Source organism: Podarcis liolepis, assembly GCF_965112155.1.
Source record: "Podarcis liolepis genome assembly, chromosome: 15".
In the NCBI taxonomy this organism is placed as follows: Eukaryota; Metazoa; Chordata; class Lepidosauria; order Squamata; family Lacertidae; genus Podarcis; species Podarcis liolepis.
The window spans coordinates 19507422-19523112 of NC_139566.1; the positions used below are offsets into that span (position 1 = coordinate 19507422).

At 49.5% G+C, this 15691-nt stretch overlaps 1 protein-coding gene across 16 annotated transcripts in view; it reads left to right on the top strand.

Moving 5' to 3' along the window:
- Window positions 1-15691, top strand: part of SEMA4A (semaphorin 4A) — an 81311-nt gene that overhangs the window by 2163 nt on the left and 63457 nt on the right. For 3 of the 16 annotated variants that reach the window (XR_014519809.1, XM_083478280.1, XM_083478270.1), the window contains exons 1-3: window positions 2327-2785; window positions 8906-9070; window positions 10328-10485. The gene's annotated coding sequence lies outside the window, so the exon portion shown is untranslated. Of the gene's footprint in view, window positions 1-2326; window positions 2786-8905; window positions 9075-10324; window positions 10711-15691 lie in introns of those variants that run through there. The other 13 variants (XR_014519808.1, XM_083478279.1, XM_083478269.1 and 10 more) reach the window with 9 other exon arrangements.

Below are 15691 nucleotides of genomic sequence, written 5' to 3' on the forward strand. Positions count from 1 at the left end.
GAGGAAAAGCGATGGGGAGGGAGGAGGGTAAAAAAAAAAGCTCAGAGGCTAATTATTAGAGTCACAGTACTTGAATCCTAGAATAGAGTTGAAAGTGATCCCAAGCGTCAGAGGCTGGATCTAGACACATTTTAAAAAAGCATTTCAAGAAAATGCGTCATAAATGTCACAGTGGGAAATCATGTTGGCGAAAGATGGGACTCCGCAGCGCCATCTGGTGTCACAGTGTTATAACGCATATAAAGCGCCTTTTCTTTACTAATGTAGCTGAGTCCTTAGTTAAGTTCTTGTCAAGGCCGCCAGGGTTGGAAGGATACAGAGAGGAGGAGCCAAAATTTGCTGGACGTTCGGCAGGTTTTATGGAGAGGTTCTGCATCTCCAGCTCCCCTGATGTAATGGATGCTGCTAGGTGACTTAAATGGAAAGCCAGGTGGTGGTGGTAAGGGAAACACTATTAGGTTTTTTACCTTGCACTGTCTCTGCTTGATAGCAACTACCACAAGAGTCAGAAACCATTTTCAGACCCAAGGCTGTGTTCCTTTATGAGCAACCTTCCTGGGTGGGGCGGGGCTGCATGCTTCTGTGGGCGGGGCCAGAGGCAATAGTGGGTGGAGCAACAGATCTACTTGTGACTTTGGTGGACTGGTGAGGAGTGGGGGTCTGGTGAGAGTCCAAAGGGTCAGATGACAAGGCCTCCTGAGCCATACTGGACCCATGAGCTGGTCACTTCCTGGCCTGATATGCAGGCTGGGAACAATCAGGGCCACTGAGCTCTGACCTGCAGCATGAAAATATTATAGTGTTTTTTAACAGCATAAACAACAAATGAACAGGAAGTTATGGTGCACAAGAGAATGGGACAGGTGTTCAGAACACTGAACATCTCATTGGAAGGATGATAAAGGGCATGGCAAAATTTGGTTACCAGTTGGAAGTTTGCCTACAGCAAATAGGTGCCCCTCCAGCCTCACTGGAGAGGCTTCATCTTGGCATGTTCAAATATATCAGGTAGGGAAGAGACACATTTGTGATCTGAGCTTTCTGTTTCCAGAGAAATAAAGCCATGCTTAGGAGCAGGGAATGAGGGCCAACAAATCTATCCACTTCAGTTTCTCTCTGTTTCTCATTTTTCCAGTCAAAGGTTCAGTTCTCCACAGTTCTGCAGCATCTTGGAGATTTTTTAAAAAAATCATTGTGAAAAGTTGTCAGCATTTCAGGGCCCATTTCTCCAAATATACACGTTTTGAGATGCAGTTTTGGCTAATGCACACACTCCGTCAAAACAATGTATTCTTATATAATGATATTTTTGACTGTTACATTCACGGATGTATGTGTTTTAAGGCACACTTTCCAATAATTAGGCATTTTTATACAAACTGACTGGAGAACTGCATCACAACATTTGGGGAAGTGCAAAGTTTGGTGAATACTGTAATTATGTTTTGCTTTGCACAAGTGTTTGAGAAGTGCAAATCAGGTCGCTTCTCACTAAAACCCGAACACAACCGAATCTCTCCTTCATCCCTAGAAGCAGACAGGCAATGCCGGTTCAAATATTAGGAAAGCTTTGGCCAACTGCAGGCCCTCCAGCACAGCCATGGTGACTGGGGCTGATGGGAGCTGCAGTCCGAAGGAGGAGACCCGGTTAGCAAAGCCCAACACAGAAGCCAGTGGGGATGACGGGAACAAAGTTTGCAATAGCTGAGGGTGGGGTCGCCTTGCACAGCTCTTTCTTCTGCCCTGTGACTTGCAAAGGTGGAATAAATTATCCAAAACAGGCAAAAGTGCAGACTCAGTTATGCAAAAGAAGAGCAACAATATGTGTGTGCATAATTCATAAACAGCCTACAAGATCAGGCTTTTCTTGCTGCAGCATTTGAATGGCCTTGACCAGCCTTACCAAGCTGCTGTTCTTCAGATCTTGCTGGACTTGCGAACCCACCATCCCTGAACTTTCGCCATGCCGCCTGGGGGCTGATGGCCACAAAACGTCTGGAGGGCACCAGCCTGGGGTCCTGCATTTTAGGGGGTTGGACTAGATGACCCTGGTGGTGGGTGGCCTCTTCTGCTTCTTGCTTTCAAGGGCACAGCCCCTGTTGTCTGTTTGCTGGTTCTGACTTGGAATCTGCTGCTGCTGCTCACTTAATAGGCTGCGATCATATGATGCGGCACCTCCTGCTTTTCATGGTCCAGAAAACATCACTGAGAAGGCCTGTTGTTTGATTCCTCTCTCCTCCCCTCCCCTTTGCCCCAAGAAACTCACAAGCTACTTTGGGACCGTTTATCTAAAAGCCAAAGATAAAACCCTTTGTGGCCGAGCCTTCCTCATAAATCCTGGCCTGGATTTGGCAGCCTTGGGACGGGATTGCATGTGTGTGTGTGTGTGTGTGGTGTGTGCGACTGACTCCCCAGCTTATGTGATAAACGGCGAGTTGGAGGTTGGCTCTTACAGAGTTCTGGAGTGTTTATCTCGCTGGTGAAGTTGTGCAGGGCCTTTCAAGCAGCCACCAAGGGAGCATGGATGTGCCAGGCGGCAGAGCCCGGTTGGCAGGCAACTTGGCAGCGAGTTCACAGCAGCGCTAATTCTCCCAGGGTGGCTAAGAAGGAGGGACTGTTTAAAGTCCGCGGTCAATCGGTTTCGCAAAGGAAAAGGGGAGCCAAGAGGAAGCTCGCCTCCCCCACACCCTTTGCAGCCTCTGTTTTTATTTTTCCAGCTGTGCAAAGAGCAAACACCTCCAAGGGAGCGAAAACTGGACCCAAGACCAGCCCGCAGACCAGCCACGTGAGTTTGTTGGGGATGCCTCCGGGAATCCTGTCGTATGAAATCTGTGCCCGTTGCGAAAAAGCACTAACTTTTCTTCCTTTGCAGGAGGGCTTGGCTTTGTTTTCGGGCAAGTTCCAATGTGTTTGTACCGTTCTCCGCACAGATGGAGCGCAGATGGAATGCAGTCTGTGCAGTTTCCACAGGCGGGCCCCGAATGTGTGGATGTGGTGGGGAAGAGGCTGCCGTGGCTCTCCATGCAAACCCATGGGGTTCACGGCGATGCGCAAGCAAGCCTCGGCACCCAGACTTGCACGGGAGTGGGGGGGGGGGACAAGCTGCAAAATCTGTTGTGCAAGGTCTGCAGTTCAGCAGCAGAGCCTTAAGTTCAGTCTCTGACATCTGAAAAACATCCTGGAAAGCTGCTACAGTTCGGTGTAGCCATTTCTGAGCTTGACTGGCGAATGGTCCAACTTGATCCGACGATCTGACTTGGTACAGTTTACGTGGCGCATCACCTGCGGTGCAAAACAACGCACTCACTGGCACGGCTGTGGCATCAGGATGCACAAAAGGGTTTGAAGGAGTTGCATGGCTGAGCAGAAGGATGCTAGCTTTGAAACTCCTGTGTGCTTGAAGCCTGATGTGTGCGGCTGCTTGCACTTAGCGCATGAGAAAGATCGCTGTAAGCTACAGTATAACGCGCCTGCTGCCATCAAATTCTAATTTGGTGTGGGCTGTCAGACCTTTGGGTTTCATCTGCGGGCGGCGGGGGGGACGGGCGACGGACACTTCCGCAATGCTGCAAGTGTGGGGGGAAGTCTGCCTGGTGAAATCCAAGAAGCCAGGAGGAGGAGAGGACTGAGCTGGATTTTAAGTGTTGGTGATTCTATTCAGAAGCTTGCTTTGCAGAGACAATGGGGATATCCTCTTCCCTGCCCCCCTTTAATTCCTGTAGCAGCAGGGCTGTGGTGTGGTGGATGCTGGAGGTCACATCTGTTTTGACCTCTTTCCTGTAGAGCAGGCAAGGCCGGCTGAGATTTATGCACAGACCTGCTCCTTCCTTGCAAGATCTGAGCCCATCTCGCAGCTCATGTTTAATAAAGCCTTGCTTCATTTCCTTGTAAATAAGCTCCATTGCAACACCTAGCCCAAACCATGGCTTTCATTTAGGCACATTATATAACGCAGCACGAAAGCCAGCTAGCTTCTCTCAGGAAGGTGTGTCTTTGTTGCGAGCTTTGAGAGAGGGGTGAGTTTTGGGAAAGACTGCTTGGATTTTGCTGCTGCAAATGAACCCTTTCATAGCATGACCCAGCTTGAAGTCCAAGCTTCTTAAGCCCATGAGCTCAAAGTATGTTAAGCCACAGAGAGCTCCGTGGGAAGAGGCCAGCTCTGAATCCTGGCAAAGTGGGGCAAGGGGCTTGCTCCTTTACTGCCACTTAGGGGCTGATTCCATTACCGCCTACTTACCTCGTGTTGTGGGCTCCCATGACTAGTTTTTGAAGCTGCACTCATACGCCGTTAGCCACCTTCCCTATCGATCCTGTAGCTTCTTGACAAATTCTGCTGTGTTTGGTGTGTGTGTGTGTGTTTTTCTCAAGCCAGTTTCAGTCCAGCTAGAAAACTGAATGTGGTAATGGGGACATTTCCTTCGCACATGCTTCAATGAATAGGAGTTTTGTGGGGGGAACTGGGGGGCAGGGAAACCCCAAAATGGTCATGTGGGGTGTGTGAAGACACATCTGCCCCCTCTTTGATGTGAACATCGCTGTGCAAATGTTGCTTGAAATGCATCTGGGGTGTGTGTGTGACCTCACTAATGGACACACACTCTTTAACCAGTTAGCTTAAACATTACAGAACTGGTGGTTACCTGCCTAGATATCTGGGAGCAGAGCAGGCCACAAACAGATCATGGGGTGAATGTGAACATACCCTTACAGAGAAGCAGCAGAGGTAGACCCTGTGCTAAGGTGAGAATTGCAAGTCTTCACATCTTTCACTCCAAGGCATACCTTAGGGGCTGGCGAAACCAGCCCCTGCTTGGTGGAACAGCCTCCCTCCCCAAAATCACCTATGGAGTTGATTGACATATAGGTGGGTGGCAATGTGCAGCAGAAGCTTCCCATCCTTTTCACACTGTGGCACAAAAGTGTGCAGTTTTTTGGGGGGGGCTCTTCTTTCTTGCCTTGCCCTCACGTAAAATGCTTCGAGTACTGTACTTGGGCCACGTAAAATAAAGTAATTCCTACTGAGGCTATTGCGGTAAAGTGTTTTTCCCCCCTGGTGGGGCTGCCAGGGGTGCAAGGGATCCTAAGTGTGCCTTTGCTTTTACTTAATAAATCATTGGTAAAATTTGCCAGCCAGCCCTTTAAAAAACAGCTGTGTAATGGGCACATGTTCCATGGTTCCCACACCACCATGCAGGTGGAATGATGGGGCAAGTTGTTAAAGAGTCAAGAAACCTGAGAACATAGAAAGTTGCCTTCTGCAGAGTCCACCCATCCAGCTTAGTTTTCTTGGCTTTGACTGGCAGTGGGGTATCTCCAGGATGTTGGTCTGGAGTCAAATCAAATCAAATACCTTTATTGTCATCACAGTATAAAACATTTCAAGTCACTGGGATAATTAAAAGGACAAGGGTGAAGCTGCCGAGGGTCATAAGGTCAGACTGTGATCGTGTGCACTTAGATATTCTGCTTCACCCTTGGTCTGGAGTCTTTCCCAGCATCAGCTGGGTTGAACCTGGGACTTTATGCATACGAAGAAAACTGTGACAAACTGCTGGTCCACCTAGCTCAGGGTTGTCTGTGCAGATTGGCAATAATAATAATTTATTATTCATACCCCATCCATCTGGCTGGGTTTCCCCAGCCACTCTGGGCAGCTCCCAACAGAATATTTAAAACATAATAAAACATCAAACATTAAAAATTTCCTGATACAGGGCTGCCTTCAGATGTCTTCTAAAAGTCAGATAGTTGATTATTTCCTTGACATCTGATGGCAGGGCATTCCACCAGGGCAGGGGCCATTACCGATAAGGCCCTCTATCTGGTTCCCTGTAACCTCACTCCTCATAGTGAGGGAACTGCCAGAAGGCCCTCAGAGCTGGACCTCACTGTCCAGGCTGAACGATGGGGGTGGAGATGCTCCTTCAGGTATACAGGATCGAGGCCGTTTAGGGCTTTAAAGGTCAGCACCAACACTTTGAATTGTGCTCAGAAACATACTGGGAGCCAATGTAGGTCTTTCAGGACCAGTGTTATATATGGTCTTGGCAGCCACTTCCAATCACGTGTCTAGCGGCCACATTCTGGATTAGTTGTTGTTTCTGGGTCACCTTCAAAGGTAGCCCCATGTAGAGCGCATTGCAGTAGTCCAAGGGGAGATAACCAGAGCATGCACCACTCTGGCGGGACAGTCTGTGGGCAATGGCTCTTCGGGTTTTCAGGCAGGCAGCTTTTCCAGTTCCACCCTTACCGGAAGGAGAACTTCTCCCCCACATCCCACCATGCAGATGGGGCAAGACATTAGGAAACTGTAGGGGAGGTGGGGGGTTGAGAGCTGCCAGCCCTACCAGAAGGGGTGAGGGAGAGAGGGAGAGAGGGAGAGAGACAACAGTGTGATACAGCAAAAAAAGCTAATGCTATTCTAGGCTGCATCAACAGAAGTATAGTGTCCTGATCAAGGGAAGCAATAGTCCTGCTTTATTATCCCTTGGTCAGACCACACTTGGAATACAGTGGTACCTCGGGTTGAGAACTTAATTCGTTCTGTATGTCCGTTCTTAACCTGAAACTGTTCTTAACCTGAAGCACCACTTTAGCTAATGGGGCCTCCTGCTGCTGCCATGCCGCCGGAGCATGATTTATGTTCTCATCCTGAAGCAAAGTTCTTAAACCGAGGTACTTTTTCTGGGTTAGTGGAGTCTGTAACCTAAAGCGTCTGTAACCTGAAGCGTATGTAACCCGAGGTACCACTGTACTGTGTCCAGTTCTGGGCACCACAATTTCAGAAGGATCTTGACAAGCTGGGAGTGTGGGCAAAGGAGGGCAACCAAGATGATCAAGGGTCTGGAAACCAAGCCTTATGAGGAACCGTTGAGGGAGATGGGCATGTTTAGCCTGAGAGGAGCTACAACGGCCATCTTCAAATATCTAAAGGGCTGTCACATGGAAGATGGAGCAGGCTTGTTTTCTCCTGCTCTGGAGGGTAGGACCCATGCCAATGGATTCAACTTACGTGAAAGGAGCAGACTCCCATGAGAGGTGGTGGCCTCTCCTTCCTTGGAAGCAGAGGTTGGGTGGCCTTTAGCTGGGATTCCTGCCTTGCAGGGGGTTGGACTAGAGGACCCTCGGGGTCCCTTCCCACTCTGCAATTCTATGAGTCTACGAGAGTGTCTGTGCATGTGGAAAGAGAGAAAGAGATTCCAGATGGATGTGTTTGCGTGGTGGGTGGATTATCAGCGCAACAAAAGTGGCTGCTGCATTTCCACTTTAACCCAGTTTGTCCTGTACATATTCCTGTCAGACCCGAAGATTTGTTTTGTTCCACGGTTTTTATCTTTCCTAAGACGTTATCTCTCCTTTCATTTCCGGCCCTGGGCAAGAAGCATCTTCACAGGCTGGGTTGCGGCCTAGAGAGTGAGAGAGAGAGAAGCCTCGATTGCTGTTGCTGCTGCTTATTTTTAAAGGAAAAATGTGCACCACACTCCAGCCACTTCCCTCCTTTGCTGAGGCTCCTGTAAGATTCAGGGCTGGGTGCTTGCAGCAGGCTTTGTCAGGCAACCTCCCAGGGCCCACCCACCCCTTCGCTGGTGCCGATAGTCGCTGCCCCAACCCCACTGGCCTCTCATGCCTCCTGGCCCTGTTCTTCCTCTGCTTGACCCTTCTGAACAAAAACAAGGGGGGAGGACATGCAGCTTCATCCTTCCCTTCCTTTTGGGTAGTTTTGTTGATTTGGCGCTGGGGGAGAGGGCTGGCGATTGGGCCGGATGGCATGGCGAGGAGGAGGGGACCCCACAGAGAATTTTGTGTCCAGCAGTGACCAGGCAGAACCCCACCACTGGAGCATGAAGGCAGCAACCCTCACCCCCAGTTTGCCCCCAGCAATGGGTAGTTAGAGGTAGAGTGCCTCTTAACGCGGAGGTTCAGTTTCAGTATCATGGTTGAAAAGGGTTAATAGACTTATTATGTCTTCCTTTTTTTTTAAGTGATGGGGGAGGAACCTTAGGCCCGAGGTGTCTGTCAAGGCCTTCTAGGCCCTCCAAACTCTGCCCAGGCTACTTTCCTCACTGACTTTGCTTCACACCCTCCTGGAGTGTCTTTGCTTGGCTGGAATGCGTCCTACAACTCTGATCCTGCCTTTTGCTTGCCTCAATGGAGGATAGAAAAGTGTGGTGTGTGTGTGTGTGTGTGTGTGTGTGTGTGTGTGTGTGTAAACTAGCCTGCTGTAGAAAGGTAGACAAACTACCCTAGAAGCATAGGAGCCAACTCCTAGGGGCCGTGAGTGCTTTGGCCTCCACAATAAAGAATTTGAGGGAGCTGGGCCCCCACAAAGTTGATGGGCATTCCCATTCAAATAGTGTGTATGCTCTGCATCATGTGATCAATTATGTGGGGTGGGGCTTACCTGGGCCCCCACAGTATTTTATTCAAGTTAGCACCCCTGCCCAGAAGGAGCGTGACATGTCCCGCACCAGAGGGACTACCCCTCCCCTAATACCCTAAATATTACCAGGAATATCCAAGGCTTCCTTCCACTGACTTGCATCCTTAGTCCTTCTGTCTCATCACTGGGCTGTGCATTAACTGCAGCCCCTCCCTGGGGTCAGAGGCAAGAGGGTCTTTCCTATCCTTGAAAGCGGTATACAATTATGCATGCTGTGCAGCTGGATCAGTGAAGAGCCCGGGAGATAGCTGGTTGATTTTTTTGTTTGTTTGTTTACCTCCCCCCCCCCTTTCTGGAATCTGATCCCCAAGGCCAAAGAAATTCAGGTATTAAAAAACAACAACATGGATCTTACCAGTAAGAAACTGTACTAATTCTCTCTGAAAGTAAAGCTTGTGGTCATAGAATCGGACAGTGAGTTATCCTGGGCAATCTATAATGTGAATATATTGCTTTGCATTTCAGAGCCCTACATTTCATGGTGTGAATGTGGAGGGGTCTGCGCACTCAAATCTCCCCCTGAAAAGTCCCAGCTGCAAGTCCTCACAGGGGACGAAGAAGGGCCACTACCTCTGTAATCCCAGCCATCGGTCGTATGATGAACTAATCAGCCGGGCGGGTGATAACCTTGTGAGTTGGATACATCTTGAAAGGGGACCGAAGAAAGCCTTTTAATCTTGGCATCTTGTTGTGGAGGGCAAGGGGGTCCTGTTCCCCTATTTCCTTCCCTTCCAAATAGACACGGATCTGTCAGGCTCTTTGGTTGGATTCCCAGGTACAAAATGCAATAATGGAAGGTCCCTCTGGCACAACAGAGAGAACTCCCAGCATGGCAGGGTGGGGGCAGTTCTGGATTAGCCCTCCCCCAGACGCAGTTGTCCGCTATGTTCATGCAGAAGGTCGCTAGTTCAATCCCTGGCATCTCCAGGTAGGGCTTAGAGAGAGACAGAGAGAGACCTGCCTGAAACCCTGGAGAATTATTTATTTATTCCTAAAAAAAACCCGTATTTCACAAGAAACACTTGCAATGCAAGAAACTCTGCCAAGTAGGCAAACCATTTCAGGCACCCCATAACAAATAAAACGCAGGCAAAAGAACAGGCAATATCTTTCCCAAAAACAAACAATCCCTCCAAAAAAATTAAATTATACTTATGTTTTATTTGTACACACATATATAAAATATTGTACTTCTTTTGTAATGATCTTGTCTTTTGGGCAAAAAAGGGGCTTTTCTGGTGCCAAGTTGGTATCAGAGGGTACAGAGGTGCCCACAAACTCCACTTTGGGGACCCTAGCATTAGTATCAATAAAGCCTTTGCAGCTGCTCAGGTCTTTAGGAGAGGGGGAAATTGAAACATCATCTGCCTGTGCAATGCACGAGTGGTCTTTGTGTGATGAATTGCACTTCAGTTTCAGTTGAATATTGCACGTGCTTGATTTCGTTTATTTGTAAGCCGCCAACAAACGCGGGGAAGGCTAAAAATACTGAGTCGAAAAATGCATATATATAATTAAAGTAATTATCTTCTGCACAGTGGGCTCTTCTTCCTCGCTCCCCCAATAAAAACAAGCACCTGCTATCCCTTTGCAAAGAATCTGCAGGTGGTTTGGGGATCCAGGATGCTTATGTTGCCCATTCATAACTGGGCATGGAATTGTGACTCGGGGAAAACATGATTTACTCCGCACGCTCAGTGTGAAGCTTGATCAAAGGAAACTGCCGGGATCAGATCATTCGCCTTGTTCTGGGCGTGTCGGGGACAAGGGCTGCCTTCATGAGCTGCTCTAATGCCTTGTTGGCTGCTACAGGGAAACATCTGGCTGGGCGGCAGATTTCGTCAGAGAGAAGGTGATGAATTCATATTCTTCTTTCTCTCTCAGCAGCCACACGATGAGCCCCCTGTGGGGGATGAGCACCCCCATCTGTCCGTCGGTCCGACCCCCACATCTGGAACTTGAACCGGGAATCTCTCGCAGGTCCTTTCTGCACGGCTGACGCTGGAGAGATCTCAAGAGCAGGAGCCCCTGGACCGCTGCTGGAGGTAAGCCGTCGCTATGGCAACGCCAGGGATGTTCGCGGAGCTAGGCTGGCTGTTATGACACAGGGATATGCTTTGACGGAGGGGGTTTTCCTCTCCGCACGGCTGGGAAGAGCAGGTCGGTTTTGTAGCAACCGCGACTGGACCTGATCTGGGGAGAGTCTGGCGTTGTGCTTCCGATACAACCGAGCCAAGACAATGGAGATCTGGGTTACGCTGAGCCACCAGGTAACATTTCCCCATCTGAAAGCCATAATTTCTCGTGGAATAATGAGAGGCGTGTGAGTGAGAACATGTGTGTCTTTGGTTTGGCGGGAGCTTCCTTGTTGAAAGCATCAGAAGCAGACACAGAGCGTAGACGCTTTGCTCTCTTTCCCCCTTCTTGTTCTGAGTGGGCTTCCCCACAAATGGAGTGAGACAGGCGTGGATACCCAGCTTTTTCCGCCTTCGCAGGAGCCCTGTAAACGAATGAACCAATTCCACACTGGTTCATTTGCAAAGATCTAATGAGGAAGAATTTAAATGCACGTGCGTCGCATGTCGGGGAGTTTCCCCACACATTACGTTAAGTTGCGATTGTTGCATGAAATTAAGCGCCGGTGGATTTTCCCCTTCCACTGTCTCTCTGCATGATATTCTGGGTGGATTCCGAAGGAAGCTGGCTTTCCATTTCATGCTTGGGTAGCCGGAGCTGGAATTGTGAGGCAGGGGAATGAAGGATGCGGAGGAGAGGAGCAGGTTTAATTTGATAAAGGCTGGGGCTCCTGCATCTGGTCGGATGTGGGAAAATGAAGACAGAGCTGAGTCTGGAATCTTTCCTCCCTGGAGCATCTCTGTGCTTGCAGGAAGAATCCAGCTCTCTCAGCCACATGGTCTGAGATGGTCATGTAAAGCTGTGTGGGGTGTCAGATATGTGGGTCAGAGAGTGGGCACATCTATATCTATCTAGATCAGGCATCCCCAAACTCGGCCCTCCAGATGTTTTGGGACTACAACTCCCATCATCCCTAGCTAACAGGACCAGTGGTCAGGGATGATGGGAACTGTAGTCCCAAAACATCTGGAGGGCCGAGTTTGAGGATGCCTGATCTAGATATAAAATTGTCAAGCACTGCAGTCAGTGGGGGCAGATGATGCAGACTTTTATAGGGGGCAGAATTCACACCAGAGAACCCCTGAGATGAAGTATATGTATGCTGGGGTGGGGGAAAACCAGCACAATCTGCCCCCCAAATTCTTTTATGGAGGGAAGGGCTCTTGGAACAAGGGAAAATCTGACTGTCCTGTTGACCAGGAAGGAGAGAAAGGGGTACGTGAGCCAGCCCTATCCAATAATTCTCTGGGACATACTCTGTGCTCTTGCTTTGCACAATGCCCCCTGCCCTTGAACTCTATGCTTCCTCAGAGCCCTTTATGGGCTTTGGGCTGATTCAAGCAACGGTTTGTGAACCAGGTTCTAAAAGGCTCTTGATGACTGTAGTGTTGGCTATCAGGATCAGTAATTGCAGGCACCAGCAGAGATGTGTTTCCAGCGCTCTCAGTGCCCTGGCAGGAGAAGCCAGGCTTTACTACATCAGGGAAGGGGTAAGAATGCTAGAGTTGGAAACGGGGCTTCCCACAGGTGGGGAGGGCGGCTGCTACAGGCACTTCCGATCTGGCTGAGACTAGCTCACAAGCTGCTGTGTGCATTGGCAGTTGTAGTGAAGCCAACAAGGAGCTTCCTCAGGCTTTGCCTGGAGGTTACTCACTTCCATTCCCCTCTTTGCTGGTGGTGGAACTGAAACTTGAAATTAGTCGGTTGGTCAGTCGAATCTGGTAGGTTTGTAAGTCAGGGTGTTGTGAGCCCTGATTTGGGTCTATTTTCATAACTCAAACAGAGATAGATTATGAACTGAATATTTTCCGTGCTTGCATGGTTACAGGACGAAGAGCAGATCAACACCATACTTTTAAAGCACATTGAATGCACCTTTAAAGCACATGGCTTCCCCAAAAGAACACTGGGAACTGTAGTTCCCCCTGCTTGCAGAGCTATAGTTCCCAGCATCCTTAAGAGGCTGCAGCTCCCAGGATTCTTTGGGAGGAACCATGTGCTTTAAATGTGTTTTGGACGTGTGGTGTGGATCTGCCCTAAGCAGCCAATTCCCACTACCATTGCACATGCTCAGTTGTTTGCTGCCCTTAAATTTCTAAAGGAAATGAAAACATCCCATTTGCACATGAGGAGTGTTGGTTTCACTCGAACTATTTGGCAAAGGGAGCCAATCCGTTTGAGCTGTGGCTCCCTGCCAAACTACCATTGTAAACCTGCAGGCCTCCAGGCCTTTTGATTCGGCCCTTTTCCAGGCCATACCCTTTCCTCAGACCACACCTCTTACCAGCCCTGTTCTACCCCATCCTCAAGTGCTTTTGCCTGGCCGGAATGTGCCCTTGAGTTGCGGGAGCATCTCACTTCCCTAAGGCGAAGGCTAGACAAACACCTGACTTCAGCTGAGCGTAGGGCAAGAGTCACATCCGTAGCTCCACCCACTTTTAGCCTCTTGCCTTAATAGAAATAAAAATAATAAAATTTTATTTATATCCCGCCCTCTCCAGCCGAAGCCGGGCTCAGAGCGGCTAACAACAATAAAAGTAACACAGCATTCTAAAATCATTCAAAATCAAATTAATGGTAACCATTGGGCTAGAGTTCTGTGAGACTGTGCCTTGGCCAAAGGCCTAGTGGAACAGCTCTGTCTTGCAGGCCCTGTGGAAAGATGCCAAGTCCCGCAGGACCCTAGTCTCTTCTGGCAGAGCGTTCCACCAGGTCGGGGCCACAGCCGAAAAAGCCCTGACTCTGGTTGAGGCCAGCCTAGCTTCCCTGTGGCCCGGGACCTCCAAGATGTTTTTGTTTGAAGACTGTAAGGTCCTCTGTGGGACATACCAGGAGAGGCGGTCCCGTAGGTACAAGGGTCCTAGGCCGTACAGGGCTTTAAAGGTTAAAACCAGCACCTTAAACCTGATCCTGTACTCCATCGGGAGCCAGTGCAGCTGGTATAGCACCAGGTGAATGTGATCCTGTGGCAAGGACCCCGTAAGGAGTCTCGCCGCTGCATTCTGCACCTGCTGGAGTTTCTGGGTCAGTCTCAAGGGCAGCCCCACATAGAGTGAGTTACAATAATCAAGTCTGCCTTGCCCCAAACTGGCAGGTAGCCCCCAGACGGCTGCAGAGGAGGCAATGTGGCCCTCAGGCTGGAAAGCGCATGTAATAATAAGGAGTCCGGGAAGGGTGAATCAGGAGATGTGACGCTGCAACGCGAGGGGAGGAAAAGAGCAGCATGTGACGCGTGCAGCCTTTGCAAGATGCATTTGGGTAACGCAAGCACGAGCTCCAAAGATACTTTGAAGCCCTCTAATAGGAGAGGGTTTTCCTCATGGTTTATTATGCTGGATTCGTAACACAGTGAGCAAATGGTGAGGAGGTTGTTTCGCTCATCCCTTCTCATTACAGAGCTGAGCACTCTCGCTCTCTTCTGTGCAGGATCTGCCCATCAGCTGCCTTCCCCCCCCCTTCATGGGAGGGGGATGGAGAATAACAGGGGCTTGCCCTCTGCAAGAAGGCTGTCCGTCCTTCCATTATGGATATATTACTATCTATTCTATGGGTATAACAACCAGCATTTGTGCGTCATATTAGAAGTGCAGCAGGCTCCTGTCACCCTTACACCAGTTCTGGTCTTGCTGTTATCCCCATATTCCAGGTGGAAGATGGAGGCATAGTTCCCAGTGCAAGGGAACCTTGTTTGTAGCAGAGGCAGGGTTGCCAACATTTTTATTGGCCCTTGTTCCTCTCCCTTTAGCAGCAGAAATTAAATAGCTGTTGGCATGCTGAAATCTAGCAGGCGGACCTCTTCCAGGCATGGAGGTTTTCAATGGGGAAAGGCTTCAAACCTGATAAATTGATGCATGCTGACAGCTGCCAAGGGCGCAAAAGGGGAGCCAGATTTCTTCTTTTTGCAAGACTTGGCATTTGCACCAGGGGACTCTGGAGTTTGTGGCCACACTACCAAGCCTTTTGAATCTGAACTTGCAGGAATACCCCCCGAAGGCTAAAAATATACTAGCTGAAAACTTTGAGCTGAGCCTTGATGGTTTGCCCTGGGAAGGAGGAATGCCTTTTAACGTCCTTTCCTGTGGCAGGGGCCCAGCCCAAAACAATGGCAAGTGGTTCAAAATGCTGTGCGGCCCTGTTTCTCGGCCAACGGTGCACGGCAGACTGTGAAATCCGGCCGGGGCTAACCTAGTTTTCCTGCGTTACTACAAGGAACTTTCTGTCTTGCTTCTGGGACAGGCTCTGCTCCCTTCCCCCCAGCAACCTCTGAGCTCCCCCCCCCCCCCCCGCCTTCCAGACAATGTGCTCAGCGATTCACATCCTCCATGAGGCCTTCTCAGAGGAAAAGCTGTGGCTGGTGTGGGGCTGGGTTGCCGCCAAAGCTCAGGGCATTTGGCCTTCATCTGACAAGGAGCACAATGCAAGCCCCTCACCCCACTTATGGTGTCAAAGAACGACGAAGTCTGGAGTCCGCGCTTTTCCCATCCAGGTGGACACTGAGTTAGGGATGCTTATGAAATTCCCCTCATCTGACTTTGGGATTGGATTGGAGAGTTCTGGGTGGCATTAAAAACACTCCTTTTGTCCTATTTATATACAATGTCCAAACCATGCTCAGTCTGCTATCCCTTTCAGTTCCTCTGGGACTTTCTCCCCCAGTCCTCTGAAAGTGTATGTTGCAATACACAAAACAACGACTCTGGACAAGGGCCGTAGCCCAATGATCTGGGAGAGCATGAGACTTTTAATCTCAGGCTTGTGGGTTCAAGCCCCACGTTGGGTTAAAGGTTACTGCACTGCAGGGGGTTGCACTCTTGTGGTCCCTTCCAACTCTACAATTCTATGATTCTGTGCAGGAGGGCCTCGGTTCCATCCCCAATGGCATCTCCAAGTAGGGCTTGGGAAAAGTCTCTGTACGAAACCCAGGCAAGTCACTGCCAGCCAGTGCAGGCACTACTGAGCTAGAGGGACCAATGATCTGACTTGGTAAACAGCTTCCAGACCATCTTGGTATGAGGACACTGCAACCACATCAAAATTCATTGGGTGCAGTTAAAAAAAAAAAAGCTGCAGCTGAAAAGTTGTGGCACAGGGTCCAAATCTGGAATGAACTTGAGA